The sequence below is a fragment of the Cygnus olor genome, chromosome 6 (assembly GCF_009769625.2).
Source record: "Cygnus olor isolate bCygOlo1 chromosome 6, bCygOlo1.pri.v2, whole genome shotgun sequence".
NCBI lineage: Eukaryota > Metazoa > Chordata > Aves > Anseriformes > Anatidae > Cygnus > Cygnus olor.
In genome coordinates this window covers 33,857,804-33,877,721 of record NC_049174.1, presented here as the reverse complement: position 1 = coordinate 33,877,721, position 19,918 = coordinate 33,857,804, and the positions used below count along the sequence as shown (strand labels likewise).

Sequence of the window (19,918 nt, the reverse complement as noted above, 5' to 3'; positions counted from 1 at the left end):
CAGCCTCCCCTGCAGGATCCTGATCTGTTCACTATCCAGAGCCTCCCTAGCTGGGCTGGAATCACTCCAAGTGTATTCTACAGATCAGACAGAATATTTCTTCTTTTTTTTTTCTCCTCTAATCAGAGAAACAGAAATATTTCCTTGTTATTTCAACAAAACAGAATTTCAGAGTTATTCCAATAAGCAAAAAACTACAGCACACAGTCAGAAAATGTCCTTCTTTGATTTTCTTACTTGCCCACACTAGGATGCTGGCTGCATTTTTGAAACTGGAACTACTACCGGAAAAAAAAAAAAAATCTTTCAAGGCTAGTCAGATGAAACACCTTTCTAATGTAAAAACATTTCCCTCATAGCAACAATAACTTCAGACCATCCTAACTGGGGCAATTTCAAAGTGAGCAGACTACCACAGCTGAAGACCCACAGACAGTAACAGGGGGAGGAAAAAGGATAAAAGACCATCCCTATTTTCCTTTCATTTGCTATCAGTTGTTCTTGTAGGTTTCATCTACCTTGGGAAAATTTCTTACTACCTTGAAAGCATATTTAATTTTGAAACAATTATAAAATCTGAAATTTGTTCCATTTGTAAAAGTGGATGTTTTAAAAAGGTTGGTTTTTGTTTTTAAATAAGCTGAAACATTTTGTACTTTCACACTAACAGTGCTTTCTCATTCTCTGAAATTATTGAAAGGTTACACAAAATATTTGAGCTAACTTTGAAACCCAGCCAGGCAGAAGTACATACACTTAGGTCTTCTCTTCACAGGAACACCAACATGTGAGAGAGCAACAGCATCTTTTCTGGAGTCTGAGGCACAGAAATCAAAACTGCACGGAGGACTTAATCATTTCTGAGTGCTTTTTAATACTAACATACAGAGGTCAGCACAAGTCACATCATGGTGCACTTGGGTTTTGTCACTCAGTACCACAAAGGATTTGAGCGTTATCAAACCATGGGCTATGGCACAAACAGGACATGGCATCAGATAAAGGCTTTCTATACCTTCAAAAGAAAATCAATATTGTATTAAACTTTTGAAGTGATCTTAAAGAGACTTTATTTGGTTTTATTTCCAGTTTTTCTGCAGAGGTGTCAAAGGCCTTTGCAAACATCTTTTTTTTTTAAACCTCCATTAGCATTTATAACTCCATCTGAGAGACACACCAAGGAGCCTGATGTTCTGTCCCTGAGCACTTCCAGATACCAGGGAAGTTGAACAACATTGAATATGATACGGGTATCAGGTCCCAAAAAAAATAATCAAGTTTAACATGGGACAGAGAAAAAAGAAAAGAGAGAGAGAGAGAAAGATTCCAGCACAAAGACCATTTCTACATGGTAAATATAAAGTTATTTGCCTGCAAACCAGTGACACAAGTCTTGGCTCCAGAACTCTCACACACAGTCCTTTTAGACCACTTTAACTCTGTTTTAAACCAGCAAAGACTGCCAGTGCTGCAAAATCAAATCAATCGCTGATTGACTACTCAGCAGGTACTGATTTATAGTGTGCCTGAACTGACCTGAAGGAAGTGACAGCTCTGGCTAGAAGAGAGGATCAGTGAATCCAAAGATTAAGCTTTTTTCAGTAGAAACTACCTACCAGATACTTTCCACAAGTAAGCTAAGGCTGTGATTCTACAAACTAATATATATATAAAAAAAATCTGGAATATCAAAGTAATAATATTGAAAGCTGAAAACAGACTCTACTCAAGGTTTTTTGTTTTCACTAAGGTTATTTCAAAGTATGTTGATTTTCAGACATCATATTAGTATGATACGAGAGAACCAGGAAGGTAGCTGAAATACAGTTTATTTCCAGATAGTGCCCCTAGAGCAGGAAATTTATTTAAAGCTAAAAACAAAACCATTCACACTTAAATCAACAAGAAGCCTTACACTGACTTCAGTTGGTTTCAAAACTTTCATGTTTTGTATTTTCTCTTTTGGCTGCATTCATACAAAGACGTGATGAGGGCAAAAAGGGCACAGAGACTGAGAATGCATTAGAGGTGTTTTAAGCTCAAGCAGCAAGAGGTTTTCCCTCATGGTTGCACGTCATACACACTTGTCCTACACAAACTAAACTTTACTCTCACTTGTAGTTTGAATAGGGCTGTCTATCTAGTATAACATTCTTAGAGAACATATGGTTGGGCTCAACCATGCCAGGTCAGGTAACTGTTACTACATCATGGTCTCAGGCAAGAACTATTAACATGCAAACATTTTAGATACTTGTATCTACTATCAGTTTATCGCTTGTATCCTAGTTAGTATGCAGCATGATACAAGACTCACTAGAGGCGATATCTTGCACTGGGTTAATCAACAAGTCATCAAAGAGATGGAGGAGAAGGGTTTTAGCCTTCATTGAAGCATGGAGTAATTAAGTAGTCAATTAAATATAGGAAGTGATGTACATTTGGATTTCCAAAGAAATAAAGCAATGCCTACTTTAATTAAGGTGACTGGTCACACTAACCCCTGAATAATAAACTAGATTTTGATTAAAAGGTTAATCTGTCTACATATCTTGTCAGACCTCAAAAGAGAGATTGACCATAAGTGCAAGCATACTTATGAAAACTCTCCAATTAACGCTATCAGAAGCATCAGGAGTGCAAGAAAATGAAACACTTGACCACCAAGAAATGCTCCAGAATATCAGGTAGAAAAAGGAAGAAAAATCTTTCCAGTTTAACCTTCATAAATATGCAAGTAAAGGAAGGCTTTATCTCATTTTTTCCCATCTGCAATTTTACTATTTTGAATTTTTTAAATAAATCTGTATTTGCATTTAGTAATAACTAACTGTTTTGAGGTAAGCATGATCTTGAGTTACCTGGATAAAAACAAGCAATTCTCTTTCAGAAGTGTGGCAAATCCGTAGAGCAAGGGCTGTTGTGAGCTAGCAGTAAGTACCCTAGCTTGGACACAAGTTTTCCAGGGCATGCGAAGACTGAACATATTCCCCATATTTCCTCCAGCAAGGCCAGAGGATTGCTCACAATCTAATGATCAGGATGAGTAGAAAAGTGTTGGTAACAAGAAGAGTTCTCCGTTATACAAAACAAAATATTGGAGAGCACATTTGACCCCTGAGCATCCCCAGGGAATTTATTACCTGCACCCACCATCTTGCTGGAAATCCATACCAGCAGTGGTTCCCTGTTTTGTTTTTTTCCAACCTCTTCAAGTGACTTTTTTTTCCCCCCTTTCATACTGTTTTCCTGCTAGAAACCTCCTTAAGTGAGGCAAAGTCATCATCTCCCCTTATTCACGTATCTTCACAAACTGCTTGCTCTCATGGCATTTGAGTGTAATGTTAATGACAACAGGGAGACCAACATTATCTGTTGGTCTTTAAGAAGCTAGGTTGTCATTCAAACTTCATACTATCAGATGTTACCTGAACTCTGCAGTTGTCTAATTTACTTCTTTTTCTCTTTCTGCTATATGCATGGTTTCCTCTCTGAAAAGCACAGGCTCTTACAGATGAGGCTACCCTTTTCAAGAAAAAAAAAGAAAAAAAAACTTATACTCTAGGTACTGGCTCAAACACATCACAAATACTCAAAACTGTGTCTTCCAGGTTAAAAAAAAAAAAAAGTGGGGGTAAATTTGATTTTTATTTTATCTAAGATCCCTCTAAAAGTCAAATATTTCACTTCCTCCATGAAGTGGCTACAATAAGCTAGAAACTAGCAATGGCTACATTTCCCCTACTCCACAAAGTCTAGCCCTCGATCTTAATTCAAGGTTTCCTAACAGCAGCTCTTTTTGAAAATTAAAACATTCTGGGATGTGCATTACTTCCGCTGGTTAGGACTGGTCTCCCATAGGAGGAAATAATGGAAGCTATAGAACTCCATATATCTTATATATCTTAAACTGCTTCCTACAAAGTAATTTTCCTCAGTCATAACCTTCAGCATTAAAAAAAAAAAAGGAAAAAGAAAAAAAGTCCCCACCACCCTCACTCCAATCTCTACGGAAAAGTATAATGTAAAAACACATATTTCCCATTCAAATACGTCAAGAAATCATGGTCTACACTTTTCACAATTACTCAAGGATTTTAATGTGACACTCATAACAAACACTTTCTGCTTTTCTCTTCATTTTTCTTTTCCAAACTTTCAAACATCACCACCGCATTTATCACAGAACAAAGACTCCTCGTCGCAATAAGTCACGAAGCTCCCCGGAGCTAAACTTCTTTAAGCCAGTACAGACTCCGTGTAAGGAGTTCAAACCCTGCTCCCAACTTTTCAAGAACCCGACACCAACCTGCTCTGTTGTTCAGCAATCTGCACATCTCTCGAGGCTGCCTGGAGAAAAAAGCCAAATTCATAATTCTTCCCTGCAGAAGCAGATGCTGTGCTACCTCAAAGTACACGGAACTACAACAAGTATACGACTCTCCACTGAAGAGCATATGTACAGATAACTTGAAATATTCTGATACAGGCTTTAGGGAGATCAAGAGCAGCTCTGAGGATGGAAAGGAACCAAAAATTCCTATTATCTTCTTTTCCATTCTGGTAACTCGGTATTTTTCCCTTGAATGTACTTTCCTTGAATGAACGTCTGTATGACGAATGAGAATCCATCCAAATCTTCTATAAAATCACGCAAAGCATACAAAGCATTATATAAAACATAAAAATAGCCTAACAAATAGAAACAATAACAACTTCCTAGCAGATACAGCATAGTCACTCCAAGTTCAACTACATTAACCTTTATTTTGCACAAAAAAAAATCTCCACCCGTAGAAGTCTGAATACTCACATCTACTCTGATGGCACACAGGCTACTGCGAGACGTGCAAGATATAATGAACGATAACAAAGCATCTCTCAGGGAATCAAGGTCAGCTTCAAGAAGTTACCTGAAGTCCAAGCAACTTCAAATGTGCTCAAGTGCTGTCAAGTCCTTTGCTGAACTATGGTCTAAAGGAAATCCAGATCCAGAAAAACAACGAGAATCGAGATCAAAAATTGATAAAGCAATCAGGGCATGGGAACAACAAACGAAACTTCTTCATCTCAGTAGGATAAACAAACACAATTTTATAAATATTTACAAGCCTATCATCTAATGACTGGAGGCTATTATTTACTTTCTACTTCCCCAGAAAGTTTAAAGGACTTTAAGAATATAAGTTAAGTTTCCCTTCCAAATGATATTTTAAAGTAACAAGAGAAACCTAAGTCTAGTTTTCCGAAGTTCCTTTTCTGGATCTCAGAATGGCTCAAAAATATGGCTTAACTAGGAGAATTTGGGTTTTATTCTCTATTTTTCCTCACATAACTATTTGCACAATTTTGATGAATAAACACAAAAAGAGCACGGTCAAATCTAAAATAATGCTGTCACAGCAAAAATAAAAATTTAATAATGAACTGCAAAGACTTACTGTGGCACTCAGTGCTTAAACCCAGAAGGATTTTTTCATTTATTAACACCCTGTCCTTGTTCAACAGCATACTAATGAAGTTAATCTAAAGGCTAAATTTCAATTATGAATCACAGAACCGCATCTCTGCTCCCTGATTGCTCGGGTAATCTGAATCAAGCATTCTCCTATATGAAGCACAATGGTTGACTGCACATAAGAGTTCCTGAAACATCAAAAATATTCAGTCCAGAAGGTAAAAACTGACAAACACCTGTTTTCACATCCATTCAATAACTCCGTGGCAAAGTAATGATTTCTAATAACTTGACAGACTGCTTGCTCACTTAAAATATGCAGCACAGGTTTGAACAATAAAAGGAACAGCAAATGTTTAAATCTCCCAGGCTTGCAGCCAAGACAAAGTCTTCAGCCAGAGTAAAAAAGGGTTTCCATTTGCTAAAATAATTTAGGAAAAAATGTTTTCCTCCCGAGTACCTACAATGCATTTGTCCTGGAACAAAACCTGAAAGAACCACCGTGGTAAAACTGAGATCGGCGGGAGGCAGTGCACCACCTGACAATTAATATGCATGACTACAGACCGAGATGTGTTGTTTCACAGCGTGTCAGCGCGGCTCAAATAAGAGCTCAAGCCACAGAACTGGAAAGAACGCAAAATATGAGTAATAACAACGACCTGGATCATTTGCTTCCAATTGCTTCTGCAAACAGAATAATGATGAATGCTCACACGAGCACCAGCCATGCTGCTATCACGTTTGAAAGACAGATATGAAGGAAGTATTTCATCTGCTTTTTAACAAGAAGAAATTGAGCAGTCTGCTTTTTAACCGAGAGGACAAGGAATCGAAGGACTGCTTGCTCCACATGGGAGCTAGTGGAGTGAACGGAAACCAGACCATCGGAAAAGCAAGAGTTTCAACTGGTAAAAACACGGGTCAAAATAAAGCTGAGCCTTCCCAATGACCTCTCAGAAGAGTTTTTACCATACAGCGCATGTGATATCTGGATAATGTAACTACATATTACATATGACAACTCTGGGGTCAATTCCTCTATTTCTCATGGGGAAGGAAATCCAGAAGAATAAATGCACTGTATAACGAGCCATTATCTGACCATCTCTAGGAATTAAGACTTTGTCCTTGATTTGCAAAAAATCCATGTACAAGACAGTGACAAATTCCTCCTACATACACACCTATCCACTCTCATCCATGTGCCGAGAGAGACGAGCTCGGAAGTGGAGAGATTTCCAAGACTTGCTACCACCCAACAGCACTCAAACACAGGTCAGATGTATTCAACTACTTTTTCATTGAATAGCGAGACCTTTTTTCCTACCCTCTCCAAGTTAGAGGAAGGAAGTCAACCACACACACACACCTTCACAGCAGCCACTGCAAAACTAAAGGCTTCTATAGTCTTAAACAACAAACGTTAATCCCAACAATTCTTCAGTTCTGGTTTTTCAGGATATAGGCTTAAATTGTACGCATTTTCTACCTCCAGCTTCAATCTACTATTATCACTTTTCCCTGCCTTTATCCTTCAAGTGCATGTCACCCAGTGAGTAATTATCAGTACCCAGATAAACCCGACATCATAAAATTAACAAAAAAATGAAAATAAATCCTTATAATTAAAAAAAAAAATCTTATTTTTTTCCAGATTGCCAGGATATTCACAACCTTATCTGGTTTTGCCTGCTACAACACTGATATATATGCAAAATGATTCAGAAATTACATCCTTTCAAAGCACTAGATCTTCTCATTGTCAAATACCAAAATGGACACCTTGCTTTGTGCCTGACGGGATGCTGTGCAAGTTTTCCTCTATGTCTTAGTCCCCAAATAAGCTGTTTCTCAGCAGTACACTCAGGTTTGTCAGACCGAGCAATAGGTAGGCGCATGCACTTCGCAGTACGCTTGGTGGAAGCAGGGCAGTTGTCTTTCACGGTTCCTACAGAAATACATCTTAATTGACTAGCAGTATTACACCACAAATGAGCCAGAAAAAAAAAAAAAAAACGGCCAGCAATAATGACAGCCCACTAGAAATAATCTGTTTTCTTCTGGGTAAACTGTTCAACGCTAAAACTTATTATCTATAAAAGCACCTTTTGAATCACTTTTGTTTTGCCCTGTGGAACCTTAATGTTTCTGTTGGTAATATAAATTTCTGACTCGCGGTACTGCCCTCGTCTATAAGACTGCGAAAGAGAGGAAAGGAAGAGATGAAAACAGGGAAACAGAACTGTTGTTATTATTAAACCTTTAAGTTACAGAGTTAATTCCAGCTAAACGCGTTTGTCTGTTGCACTGTTTATATGAAGTGGATTTTTTTGTTCTAGAAAGGAAATCAAATTGTTGCATCCGACCATCAAACAACTCCATGGTCATCTATATCCGTGCTGACTGTACTTCCACTGCAAGTAATCTGTTAAGCAGCACATCCCCAGCTGGGGACTGTAATTAGGGTGCAAACTGCCATACAATCCCCTTGCCAGATTGATGAAGGAGACCTCTTACAAGGTGATCCAGAAGGCAGTGCTGAGACCATTAATCATTTATCCAGTGACGAGAATACAAAAAGCTCTGCCATTGATAGCATTATATTGGAAAAATATCTTGACAAAACTAGCACCGGAAGAATAGCAAAGTTTTAATTAAAGGTCAGACATTAGTTATAGTGTTACTTTAAATATTTCAGGCAAGTTCCCCCACACAAAAAAAAAAAAAAATTCAGCAGAATTTGACACTCATACTTCTGTTCCTCCTTTTAAAAGCTTGATAATGATCAGGTCACAGCTTTTTTAGCTCCGCTAGCAGCATCCCCAGATAGCAAACAATTGTAAGAGTAATCCACTGAGCCGCTTTAAATGCGCTGCCAGGCTGCCAGTATTTCAACCTGCAGCTACTTATTTTAGGGGATCTGAATCCACTAAAAAGGCAAACATTTTTGATAATAGGCAGTTAAAGGACTGGTTAGCACAAAAATTCAGCCTACAATGAGAACACCGAACCCCAAACACCTGCCTTCTGTGGTCTCCTCTGAGCACAGGGTCTCGATGCTGCCAAACCACCATCAGCTAAAATTTCTTAAACATGCTTGTTGTACAGAAATACCTGAAGTACTTAAAGTTGAGTTCAGGCTTAAATGCCTGTCTTCTTCATTCTTATTTGGTCCAATAAAGAAGCCCCCACCGTCCTTACAGAATTCATGAAACTATTCTGACAGATAAACAGGGAAATGCAAAGATCAACATCACTTACGTAGTCGAAGGGTCTTGCTAGAGTCTGAAGTGTTTTTCTTTGGAAACAAATCTTTAACCTTCTTTAGATACAGAACCTCATGTTTCACTTACCACACAGCACCCGACAAGACAGCCAGCCTCCAGACTTTCTGAGCTGTGTCCACCTGCAGACATCCACACACATTTAACCAGAGCACAGCTGGAAGAGGAGCAGGGGAAAGGCAAGGCGGTGGGCTGCGCTCACCTGCCTCCCTCGAATACCCAGGAATTTCATGGACTGGCCTAGGAGACTTCCGCCATTTCAAAAGCAAACAAAATCTATCCCTTACAACTCTCTACCAGCCTAATAGGAAATACGTTTTCCTGTGGAACATGCAAAAGGGAGGAAATTTAATCCAAACACATCATTACATAGTCCAATAGGATTTCTTACAAACTCTAGGAAGTGCTCCACTGAAAGCAAGCTCCTAGTGACTAAGTCTAAAAGGCATATTGGAAAAATAACTGCAATAGCCAAATCTAAATAGTTTTCCACAGATCATCAACATGCATATCTGAAATAAAGAGGAAGAAAAAAATTCTGCCACCTGTTGTTACAAAGTTAAACCAATTTAAAGATTTTTTTTAAAAATCTTGTTTGCAAATCATCATATTTCCCCTACAACTCTCCTCCTTCCCTAGAGATGAGAGGATTCTTTCTAAGGACACAGGGAGAGAGGCAGAGTAGTGAGAGCATCACAGTGGTGAGGAAAGCCTGGAAAAAAATGTGACTTTACAAAAGATTCTTTTGCAAAAAGAACTGTAGAAATGATGAAGAAGTTAATTCTTTCTGCAACACAGGGAAACTTTTTATTTCCAAACCCTTGCTCGCACAAATATGCATGCAATTAATCTATTGAATACGTTAGTTAGAGAAGGAAAGCAGAAATAGCTTCACTATCATTATACAGAATCATACAAGCAGCTGAGGAAATCCAAGTTCCTTAAAAATTATTGCCACAATGAACACCATAATCTATTTCAATAGCAAGTTCTACCACATATCCCCGATTCCCTGAATATTTACAGGTTTCCAATATAGCCTGAACCAATGGTAAGCATTCAGCAACATAGTGCAAGCATACATAGGATAATTCATGTATTTTAAGCCAAGATACCTCTTTAATAATTCTGTAACATTAAAACATCAACTAGAGAGAATAGAGCGTAACTCACAAACACAAAGATGCCAGCCTGAAGATGGAAGATCAAGCATAACATTTACTGAAAGGCTGTGATAATACTGTATCAGGAACTTTTTACCAAAATTTAACACCAAAAAAAAAGAAATACCCACACCTACAGAGTGGTCTCTACGCTGGATGGCTCAAGGCACTGACGGTATGTGCTGCATTACCTAATTCCTGCTGTTGCCATTTCTTCAAGCTTGACCCTGCACCATCTGTGGCAATGGAATGGAAAGTACTAAACGCAGCACACAACTAAAGTAATGCCACAACACTTCAGACAGTTAACACCCAAGTTACCAGCATGCTGATCTGATTTTGGAGTAGCAAGGAAAAAAACGGCCCCCATTTTTGGGATCTTGCTGTGTCATCCCTTACGGGCATTAACATCGCCCTCCTCCACAAGCAAGCCCTTAAAGATTCCGATCCGTTATCCTTTAAAGGGAGCAATTAATGCTGCTATTCAAAGTTTCTGACCTTTAGCTCTCAGTCCCAGTAGGGTTATTCAGATTTTTCTTTTTAAGTTTAGCTGAAAACAGTAACTATTTGCACCTTCCTAAAGGCAGACGTGCATTAATCCTAACCGCAAACTGGAGTCAGTTTCAGAGAAGTAATTCCCAAAGCTTTCACCTCCAAACACGCTCTTCTCTTCAGGACCAGATGCTTTCCAAATTCTGCTAGCATTTCCAAATCGCTTCAGTTTTGATGTTCTCCCTTCCAGAGGTATTTTAGCAAATAGCACTGAAAATGCTTTCAGAGCAGCATGAAGTTTCGCATCCCATGCTGCATTCCTCCTCCTCCGCAGGAGGATGACCAGTGCTATGATTATTTTCAGCGAAGCCGCAGTGTTCGGTTCAATTTCCTTTCTTCTTTCTACTGACACTGCTCCCCGCTCCATTTTCCTGCCCCCCTTCCTTTTCCTCAAAATTATATGCTCAGCTTTGCTGTTGCTTCTTTTAGGAACATTCCTAAGGAAATGTCACAAAATCAAATTAATGTAATTATTATTCATTGCCTTCATCTAATTTTTACTTTAAAACCACCAAACAAGGAGAAAAACTGAGCATGTTATCTTCAGAACTGACCCACATGGGCATCTTGCACTTTCTTTTCGAAGTATAATTAACACATGCTGTCTTTTACGAGGCAAAAATTCCCACACACACAAAAAAAAACGTACCCCATACAGTCAAAAACAAATCATCAATTTCAACCCATCGATACTTCTGTGTTAAACATCCCTGATAGGAAAGTTGTTACAGCTCATCTGGAAGACTGACAGGCCGAGATTCCTCTAGACCCAGAGAAAGGGTACTCCAGAGCCGAGAATCATCCAAAGAAAAAGACAAAAAGTTACAGCTATGTAAACGGAGAGAGAGCCGGGCTGAGCTAGCGCTGTGCAGGGAAGAGGCAATCAAATTGACAGTAAGCGTAATTAGTGTTGTACTTCCTGCCAAGATTAGACATGATATAAGCACATATATCAGATGAATTTGACGTGATATATTACTACTGCTGTGCCCAAATATATAAAACGGGGTGGAGAGTGGATTGTGTGGCTTTTGGAGGGGTGGGAGTGTATTTTTTTGTTACTATTTTATGTTAAGGGAGGAAAAAAATGTATTTGACATGCCATTTCTGTCTCCATCTCATTTGTTCATTAAAGTTTCCTCTCCCTTCTAGCTTCTATTTCCATCATGATCAGAGTGACATAAAACATCCTCTTTGTTGCCGCTCACTAAAATCGAAGCTGCATCATGTCTCTTTTTCATGTCTTTTCTCCCCTCCTTGTCATTCAGAGGTTTCAATCCATTGGCTTTCTGCACACATTTGCAGTCCGAGCCTGTTTCTCAACACCAGCCTTCTTGTTTACCTCTTCTCTTTCTTGTTTTCACCCACCAAAACTCCCTCCTGTCATGTATCAGCTCCAAATTGCCACCATCTCATGTCACTCACACACCAACCCCTTTTCCTTGTCCCCACGCCAGACTCCCATCTTTGCAAACAACCACTTAGTATGAGTAGTTTCCTATTATTTTAAACACACGTCTACTGTTTTCCTTTCCACGAACCACACATTTACCTCACCACTCTCCGTCAACTCCTAAAGCTCCTCTGCATTTGCTCTTTCTTCCACCAGGTTAGCCTCAGCACGGTGGACTGTCCCAGCCCACATTTTTCTTGCTCACTGCAGCACACTGACCCAACATTTGAGACTCGTTTCAGATCTCTCTGCATTTAGCAAAATGAGACAAATTAGTGAGACACTGCACTGACTGCTGCAAAGAAATCTGTCCCTACCCAACTCCAGCCCCAAGCTCCACAGACACAAAACACAAACCACAGCATGATCTAAACTGTCAACAGAAGCCTCAAAAACCCTTATTTGAGAGTTATTCTATCAAACACATGTTTCTAATACCTAATTTAGGCCCAGTACTTGAAAAGAAGAAAGAGAATCATGCCCAACTCGACACAAGAACAGAAATAACAGGAAGACAGGAATCCTCAAGGCTCTTAGGGCTGGACCTGAAGATTAATGGGCTTCTCTGTTCAATTGCCAAGCTGCAAAAATACTGAAGAGGGAAAACAAAAAACTACCCAAACCTGAACACCACCCCTTCCCAAAAGAAAAAAAAAAAAAAAAAAAGGAACTGAATGAGAACTGAATGCTTATTTTCTTTCTAGCTTTTGCTAGAAAGCAATCCTAAAGTTTTCCCTTAGAAGCTGTCAAGTCTTATTCCAGAAAAGTGACCACTTCACCAGGGGGGGAATTTAACCTTCTGCTTAATTTTTTTTTATTTCCACTTTTTCCAAATATTTACTTAAAACTATCGCAATAAAATCTTGCAACCCTTAGACAAAACTTAGCAAGTTTCCGAATTATTTTACTACTTCTAAAATGGTGATCTCTCACTAGCAATACACTCTCAGTGAACTAAGATTTAGCTTGAAGCTCTGACCCTCTCAGTTTAATGCAACCTCAAACTTCTTACTGAAGTACCTGAAATGGAAAAAAAAAAAAATACATATTTTTTTGGATGGAAAGTTTAAAACGACTTCACCTCAAGAAGTAAGCCTTTACCTGGACTTGTCTGTACTACTCCAGCAAACACAGAGCGTATTGCTGTTCATTTCCTGACAAATTACTCTCCAAGAGAATACAAATCATCAGCGCTGAGCTTCAGAAACGCTCTGGAAGAGCTGTCTCAATTCACTAGAGACAAAAAGCCAGCCACAGAGCAGACTACGTCCCAGTGGAAAGCCTCCCTCTCTCATAAACAGGAGTTTTAATCCCATTCACTAATGGCTGAATTGCATTCACCTTTATTGTGCTACATCTTCAGACAGCTTTTCCATCCATTATATTTTTTTGTTGTGGGCATATTCTCTATTTTATTAACAATTGTAACATAATTCAATACATATTCCTAAACAAGACAGGTTATCTTCCTGACTGTTTTAAAACATTTCACAGCTGAAGCACAGCTAAATTTTTAATTAGGAAAACAAGACCAGAGAAAAAAAAAAAAAGAAATCCTACTGTGTGTTTCTATTGGGATGATCTGTAAAATATATTTGCCTTATCTGTCAAGCCTCCCCCACCACCCAAGTTTCCTCTTTCCCAAATGAATGCCCTGTACTAAAGCCGATGCTACATAAACCGTACCTTATCGCTAGAGATTGTTGCAAACACCGACTCCACCACATCTACCGTTACTGAAGCCGTATATTGTGTTTACTACAGATATCCAAAATGAATTACAGGATCTGAAATATGTGCTGCCTGTAGTTTTCTAAGTACCTCAGAACACACAGGTTAATGCCCAGGAACCACTGCCCCCATACTGCAGTAACCTCACTCTCACCATCCTGGCCTCTCTAACATCCGATAACAGAACAGCTGAAAACAATTCCACACACACCAGTGAAAACACAGCAATTTACTGACAACAGACACCTGAGCAAAGACAAAAACCTCTACCTAATGACCAAATAACACTCACACCATGTATGTATAAACATATTTATATAAAAATCTACAAACCCTGCTATGGCGAGTTCCACTCTCCACAATCTCCTGTTTGCAACACAACTGACAGAAATCTAGGCTGCTTTTGTAACATGCTGAAACTATGCCAACATGAGTTATTAGCTATTGCAGGAGATGGATCAAAAACTGCCTCCACTGTACCTGATAACTGAAGAGATTGTTTCATGCGATCTTCCTTTTGGAAGGCTACGCCAGGCTGGAAGAACCAAGAGGCACGAGCATCCTTCTGTCCAGTCTTGTCAAGTTGGGGACAGACGAGAGCGATTCGCTCACTCTGAGCGAGGCAGGAACAGAAGTCTGCCACTCTAATTTAGTCTGTTTCCAGCATTTGAAGTATACTTACCATTCACTGCTTTCTCCTTCTCTGAAGGAATATTTACATCTTCTATTTAAAGAAGTGAGTCAGACTATTTCTCTGTTTCTGAATAGTTTTTAAGTAGCTTTAAAGGTTCATTTCATTTTTTAAATAGACTTTCCCTCTCTTCTTCATACTACCCTTCCAGGCCACATCACCTCAGCCGAAACACTTTTCATACTTTACTACACCACAACTGGGTTTGCGAGCTCTGGCCATGTCACAGACAGGGGGAGACAGGTGCTTCAGACAAGCAGGCAGCAGATCAGCCCAGGTGCTCCCCAAAAACCTGCCCACAGCCAGCCCAGCACACATACAAGGAGCCCAATGCTTGCTGACTGTGTGCGCAGACACTGCACATCGTGCAGTCGGCTTCTGCCCAGGAAAGGCCAGGGTCTGCAACCCCACTGAGAGCCAATTTCCAGACCACAGTGGACAGTGCTGTACCAGACAGGCAAGGACGGGGTCTTTTGGACTAAAATAAACCTGCTTAGGCAGGTTGAATTTATTACATCATTAATGTACAGTTTTCTTTGCTTTCTTGGTGGCCCTTGAATGTCTCTGCCCTCATCCCTTTCATATTTCACATTTTCTCAGAAAAGCTTCCTACTATGTGAATACAAGGAAAATTAAAAAAAAAAAACCTTTTAAACTAGCTATTTTATTTTCAGATAAAATATATGCGTTAGCAAGTAAGTTGGTCTCAACGGAAAAGAAAGAGAAGCAATCAAAAAACCTTCCCACAAAAAATTAGAAGCAGATTATTGTTCAGAATGCTTTTACTTACACTTCCTTTTTTATGATTTTTATTTGTTGAGCTTTTATTTTGATGGAAACAGTAATGCAGCATGTCCTTACTACTCAAGCATTTAAACTAAACACAGAGAAATACAAAGGAATGTCTAAAGATGACTCAGTAAGGAGCACTCAACAAGGAGCAGAAAGAGCATTACCAGTACGTTCATGGTAGGCTCACCAGTCCAAAGCATGGTATTTTTAGCGTATCATGTTCAAGACAAGAGGGTACACAGCGAGCACTTGTGCTCAGACCCAGCGGCGAGGTAGGACAGTCTGTCAGTGATACAGAGGCTGGACTTGTGCAGGCTCACAGAGGGAGCACAGAAACCTTGCAGAGTTTCTGGTGTAACTTGCCCAACACAGCTCTTTTTGTTGTTGTTATCCCCTGGCACAACTCCCTAGGATTTTTCAAGTAAACGAACTCATCTTACCTGTGGTGCTTTGCCTGTTTCTCCTACCACAGCACCCATTTTGCCACTACCCTGGAAAGAGGCCTGCACACGGTGGGACACGGCCTACAGGCCTGCAGCGTGCTGCCCGGACAACCCCACTGACTCCTCATGGCCTGCCCACCTGTGCACTTGATTTCAGGGCAAAAAACAGAAAATGTAACCTTGCTAATATTTAAAATGCTACCTCAGGAGTAAATTACATTTTTTCAAAGCTCAGGCGAAGAGCGGGAGGGACATGTGGGCAAGCTCAGGGTGTGGAAGGACCCAGAACGTGCTGCGCCACAACAGCACAGAGGGTTCTGGCCAGTAAGTCAGATCTGTCGTACTAAGAAACTCGACTATAATGAGGCAAGATGGTCCATCTGTAGCTGCTAAACTTTCCTGGTTTACAGGCAGACCACATCAGCTCTCACTCCCAGGCATTCCCAGCGGCTCTCCCTCCCCTCAGCTGTACTGGTTACACAGGAGCCTGCAAGCTGTGGCCAGAACAAGAGAAATTTTCATCTTCTGTCTATTGTGTTTACTAACAGTAAAGCTAAGTTTTGCAAAAACAATGCTTTTGTCTCACAGAACTGAAACAAACCCCTGAGATTCAAGCAAGTTCCTAGCTGTTGATAACCCAGACACGTGCTTTTCGAACACACTCCCCAGCAGCCTGGCTGGACAGCCTCCCTCAGCTACAAAACAACTCAAGTTCCTACAACGGCCTCTGCATCAGGCAGCTTGAGCAGACAGGCTTCCACTTTACCTCTCATCTGGCCTATCAATAGCATTGACCCCCGGCACCACATACACCGATAAAGCACAGCATACACCTGCAACAGAGAATGGAGAACTTACCTCGCTGAACAACAGCCTGAAGGCATTTCCATCACCTCTTTAATCGGCAACAGCATCCCTGTTGCTCAGCTTTCATAATCCCTTTAAGTTATGGTGGATGGCTGCAAGAAGCGTTGCGGGGCAGAGAGGCAGAACAGACAGGCATTTATGTTGTCGGCACAACACTGACAACTCAACGTATTTATTTATTTTTTTACTATTATTTTCTTATCCCACTCTTCGCTTACAGCCTGTGCAGCCAGACAAGCTTAGTTGCCTTGGACACCTGGATAGGACCACTCACATCACAGCACATCTTCCAGCACGACCCCCTGCCCACCTACCAACAGCTATGGGCAATCAAAAGCTGCCAAAGTGCAGCCACCACCTGTTTTCTCCAGTCCCCAAGACCCCTCTCATGTCGCTACCTCTGTGCCGTAATTCAGCGGCAAGCTTGGCACGCGGTGCCCGCAGCATCTGGCATGTTTCACCTGCTCCAGCTCAGCCTCCTCACGTGCTCTCCTGTCACCAGCCGCGGTGACAGTGGCTGCTGTTCCACACACACAGAAGGAGCAAGTGTCTAAAGCAGGCACGAGAGCGCTGCTGATCTGTTTGATAGCAGTGTTTCTGAGGGCAAGACGTAAGAGACTGAAAACTGGTTTTGGGGAAAAAAAATTTATACTGAAGTGCAAGGAGACCTCTGGGAATCCCCATAAAGCCAGACTTTTTGCCAGCAAACCCCAGAACTTTTGTGCTGTAAGAAGCAGTTAAAAGCAACAGCACGAGTGCCTCCTACCAGAGCAGCATGTCAGCAAACACACATCAGCGCGATCCTTATCGGTAAAGCTTTCTAGTGAAGAGACGTCCCTAGAAAGCAGTCACTAACAAATACAGTTTTCCTGAATATCATTACTGATCCAGAAGTAATGAAATAGCAGATAATATGGCCCCAGGGTACAAATCAACCACCTACCCTAATGCATACAGATGGAGCTCAACAGCTCTTCTGGTCTTCCATTACCAGAGTGAAATGGGATCTCTGAAACACGATCATTGCAAAACAGAAGAGAAGCTTACTCATGAGCAGTGTTTGTTTCTGATTTTTTTAGAAAATGCTTTTAAATGTTGCAAACAGAGGAAAAAAAAAGATCTGCTTTTCCGATTGCATGAAGATGACCAGGCATAGCTTCCCCTCAGAGAAGCAAAATTAAAAAGCAGAATGTAAAATCTCCTGCTCTTCCCTGATTTTGCAGGGGGAAAAAAAAAAAAAAAAAAAAGGAAAAAAAAGGAAAAAAAATAAAAGCTTTGCTAAGAAAAGTGACTAAATACTTACAATAATAATTAGCCATGAAACTGTACCCAGTCCCACCAAACAAAGTAGCAAAACCGTCAGGACTTACAGCAGGCTCATGCTCCTCCTGTTGATGTTACACCAGGTAAAGCAGTAACTTCCACAGTGCTCTCAAACTGCCTCAACAAGCGTGTGAGGTACAGGCAGGCACAGAAACCCTCCGCTCCCACCCTTAGGGAAACGTAGCACTTAACAGCAAGAGCCTACTCCTGCAAAGACATGATGTTGTGCATTTTGAACTGGTCACACTCACGCAAGCCAGCCAGCCCAGGGCGCAGCACCGCACACACTGCACGCGTGCCAACATATCCATACATACGTCTCTGAGAAGTACCCCTGCACACCCAGTTATGTTATGGTTAGGTTCAGTCATCTCTTTGGCACGACCTTACTTGAACTCCAATGAAATCCTTTCAGAAGCTAGTTTACCACTTTTTTTAAAAAAAGTTTGAAGATCTTACAGTGCAGGCTGAACACCCACACAGGGCACCTGCGTGGCAAAAGGCACAAGAAACAGAAGTTCCCCTTGTCACCACGTCCCTTCTCACGCACTTTCAGTGGCACCTGTTTCTAACAGGTGCATTATCCTGCTCGTCCACACACACAATAAAGACATCCTCTACGTGCTTTTTTTTTCAAAAAAAAACACTAATTTTTCGTTTTCGCTAGATAAATTACACAACATACAATTATACAGAAGAGCTAGAGGCGGGGGTCAGCAAGTACCTCCGTGACCCCCAGCTCCCATAAAAGCATCCCCAGCTGCCCGAGCGGGCAGCGGCAGAGGAGCAGGATCAGCTAGCCCTCCTCCTTACCTGCTCCCCACCAAGAAACTCCACATGCTTTGACCTTGAGAGAACAACAAAGCACAAGATAAACAAACACACAAGCATGACAAATTAGGAATCAACGCTTACAGTAGCTCACGGTTAAGGAAGCAGCAGATTACCTTATTTAAAATCACTGACCGAAGAACCAACGGAGGGAAAAGACAAGTCAAACATTTCAGTGGTGTGACCGGGGCTGGGTGGCTGACAAAGTATGATTTTATCAGCCATCCTGCACGACGGAGAGAACCAAAAAAAGAGAGAGAAGAGCGAGAGGCAGCTCCGCGAGCCGCCGCTGCGCTACTTTTAAAAGCCCTTTAAAGCCAGAGTTTGCAGCAGCCGCCTCCCGGAGCCCAGCCGGGCTCTGCCCGCTGCCCTAATACCGATCCCTATTAACTAACACCTCACCGCGGACCTCCCCCAGTACCCCAGAGCGCAGGGGAGGCGCGCCGGGGCCGGGTACCCGCATCCCCCCGCAGAGCATCCCCATCCCGCCGGGCTCCCGGGGGGCAAAGCGGGGAATTTGAGCCGGGGCTGCCCGGGACCCCCCCGCAGACCCCCTCCCAAGCCCGGAGGGTGGCCGCACCTCCTGTCGGCGGGGCGGCTGTGCGGTGCCGGCGCCGCGGGCGAGCCCCCGGGGCGGTCGGGGCGGCGCCCTGAGCCGCTCGGCCCCGCGGCGCGGAGGGGCTGCTTCGGGCGGGCGGAGCGAAGATGGAGGAGGCTCGGCAGCCGCCCCCCGGCCCGCCCAGCGCACCGGCACGGCTCCCGGCTCCGGCAGCAGGACGAACGGGAGCCGGCTGACGCCCTCTGCCGAGCGGCGCCGAGAGGGAACGAGATGGGACGGGACGGGATGGCATGGCATGGGAGGGGATGGCATGGCATGGCATGGCATGGCTTGGCATGGCTTGGCATGGCATGGGAGGGGAAAGGAAGGGGTCCCAAGAGGCTCCGCAGTGCCGGGCAGGTTCCTCCATCAAGACCAAGGAGCCAACGGTGCGCACTTGCAGCTTGGATACCCTTTGGGGATACCCTTTGGGGGAAGCTCTCAGGCGTCTAAGGTCAAAGCAGACCAACTTCTCCACGCATCCTATTAGCTACGAGGTGATCCTACCAACTGGGGCACCATTTGTTGTGGCTGTATGCTGCCATGGCCCCAAACTCACAACGCTGCGTTTTTCCACCCCTTCTCACCAAGCACAACCCACTGCGCCCAGCGCTCCAACAGGCACCGCCTGCACCTGCAAAAAGCCCCCATGGGTCATCTCCTGTTTTCAGGAATTCAATTAGTGCCCGAGATCACCAAGCAGGCTGACGGCCTCAATTAAGAAGGGAA

General features: G+C 42.1%; 1 protein-coding gene across 4 annotated transcripts in view; it reads right to left on the bottom strand.

Moving 5' to 3' along the window:
• Positions 1–19,231, bottom strand: part of THSD7B (thrombospondin type 1 domain containing 7B) — a 319,547-nt gene extending 300,316 nt beyond the window's left edge. For 3 of the 4 annotated variants that reach the window (XM_040561819.1, XM_040561818.1, XM_040561820.1), the window contains exon 1: positions 18,708–18,851. The gene's annotated coding sequence lies outside the window, so the exon portion shown is untranslated. Of the gene's footprint in view, positions 1–18,707; positions 18,852–19,171 lie in introns of those variants that run through there. The other variant, XM_040561821.1, reaches the window with a different exon arrangement.
• Between the last annotated feature and the right edge of the window lie 687 nt (positions 19,232–19,918).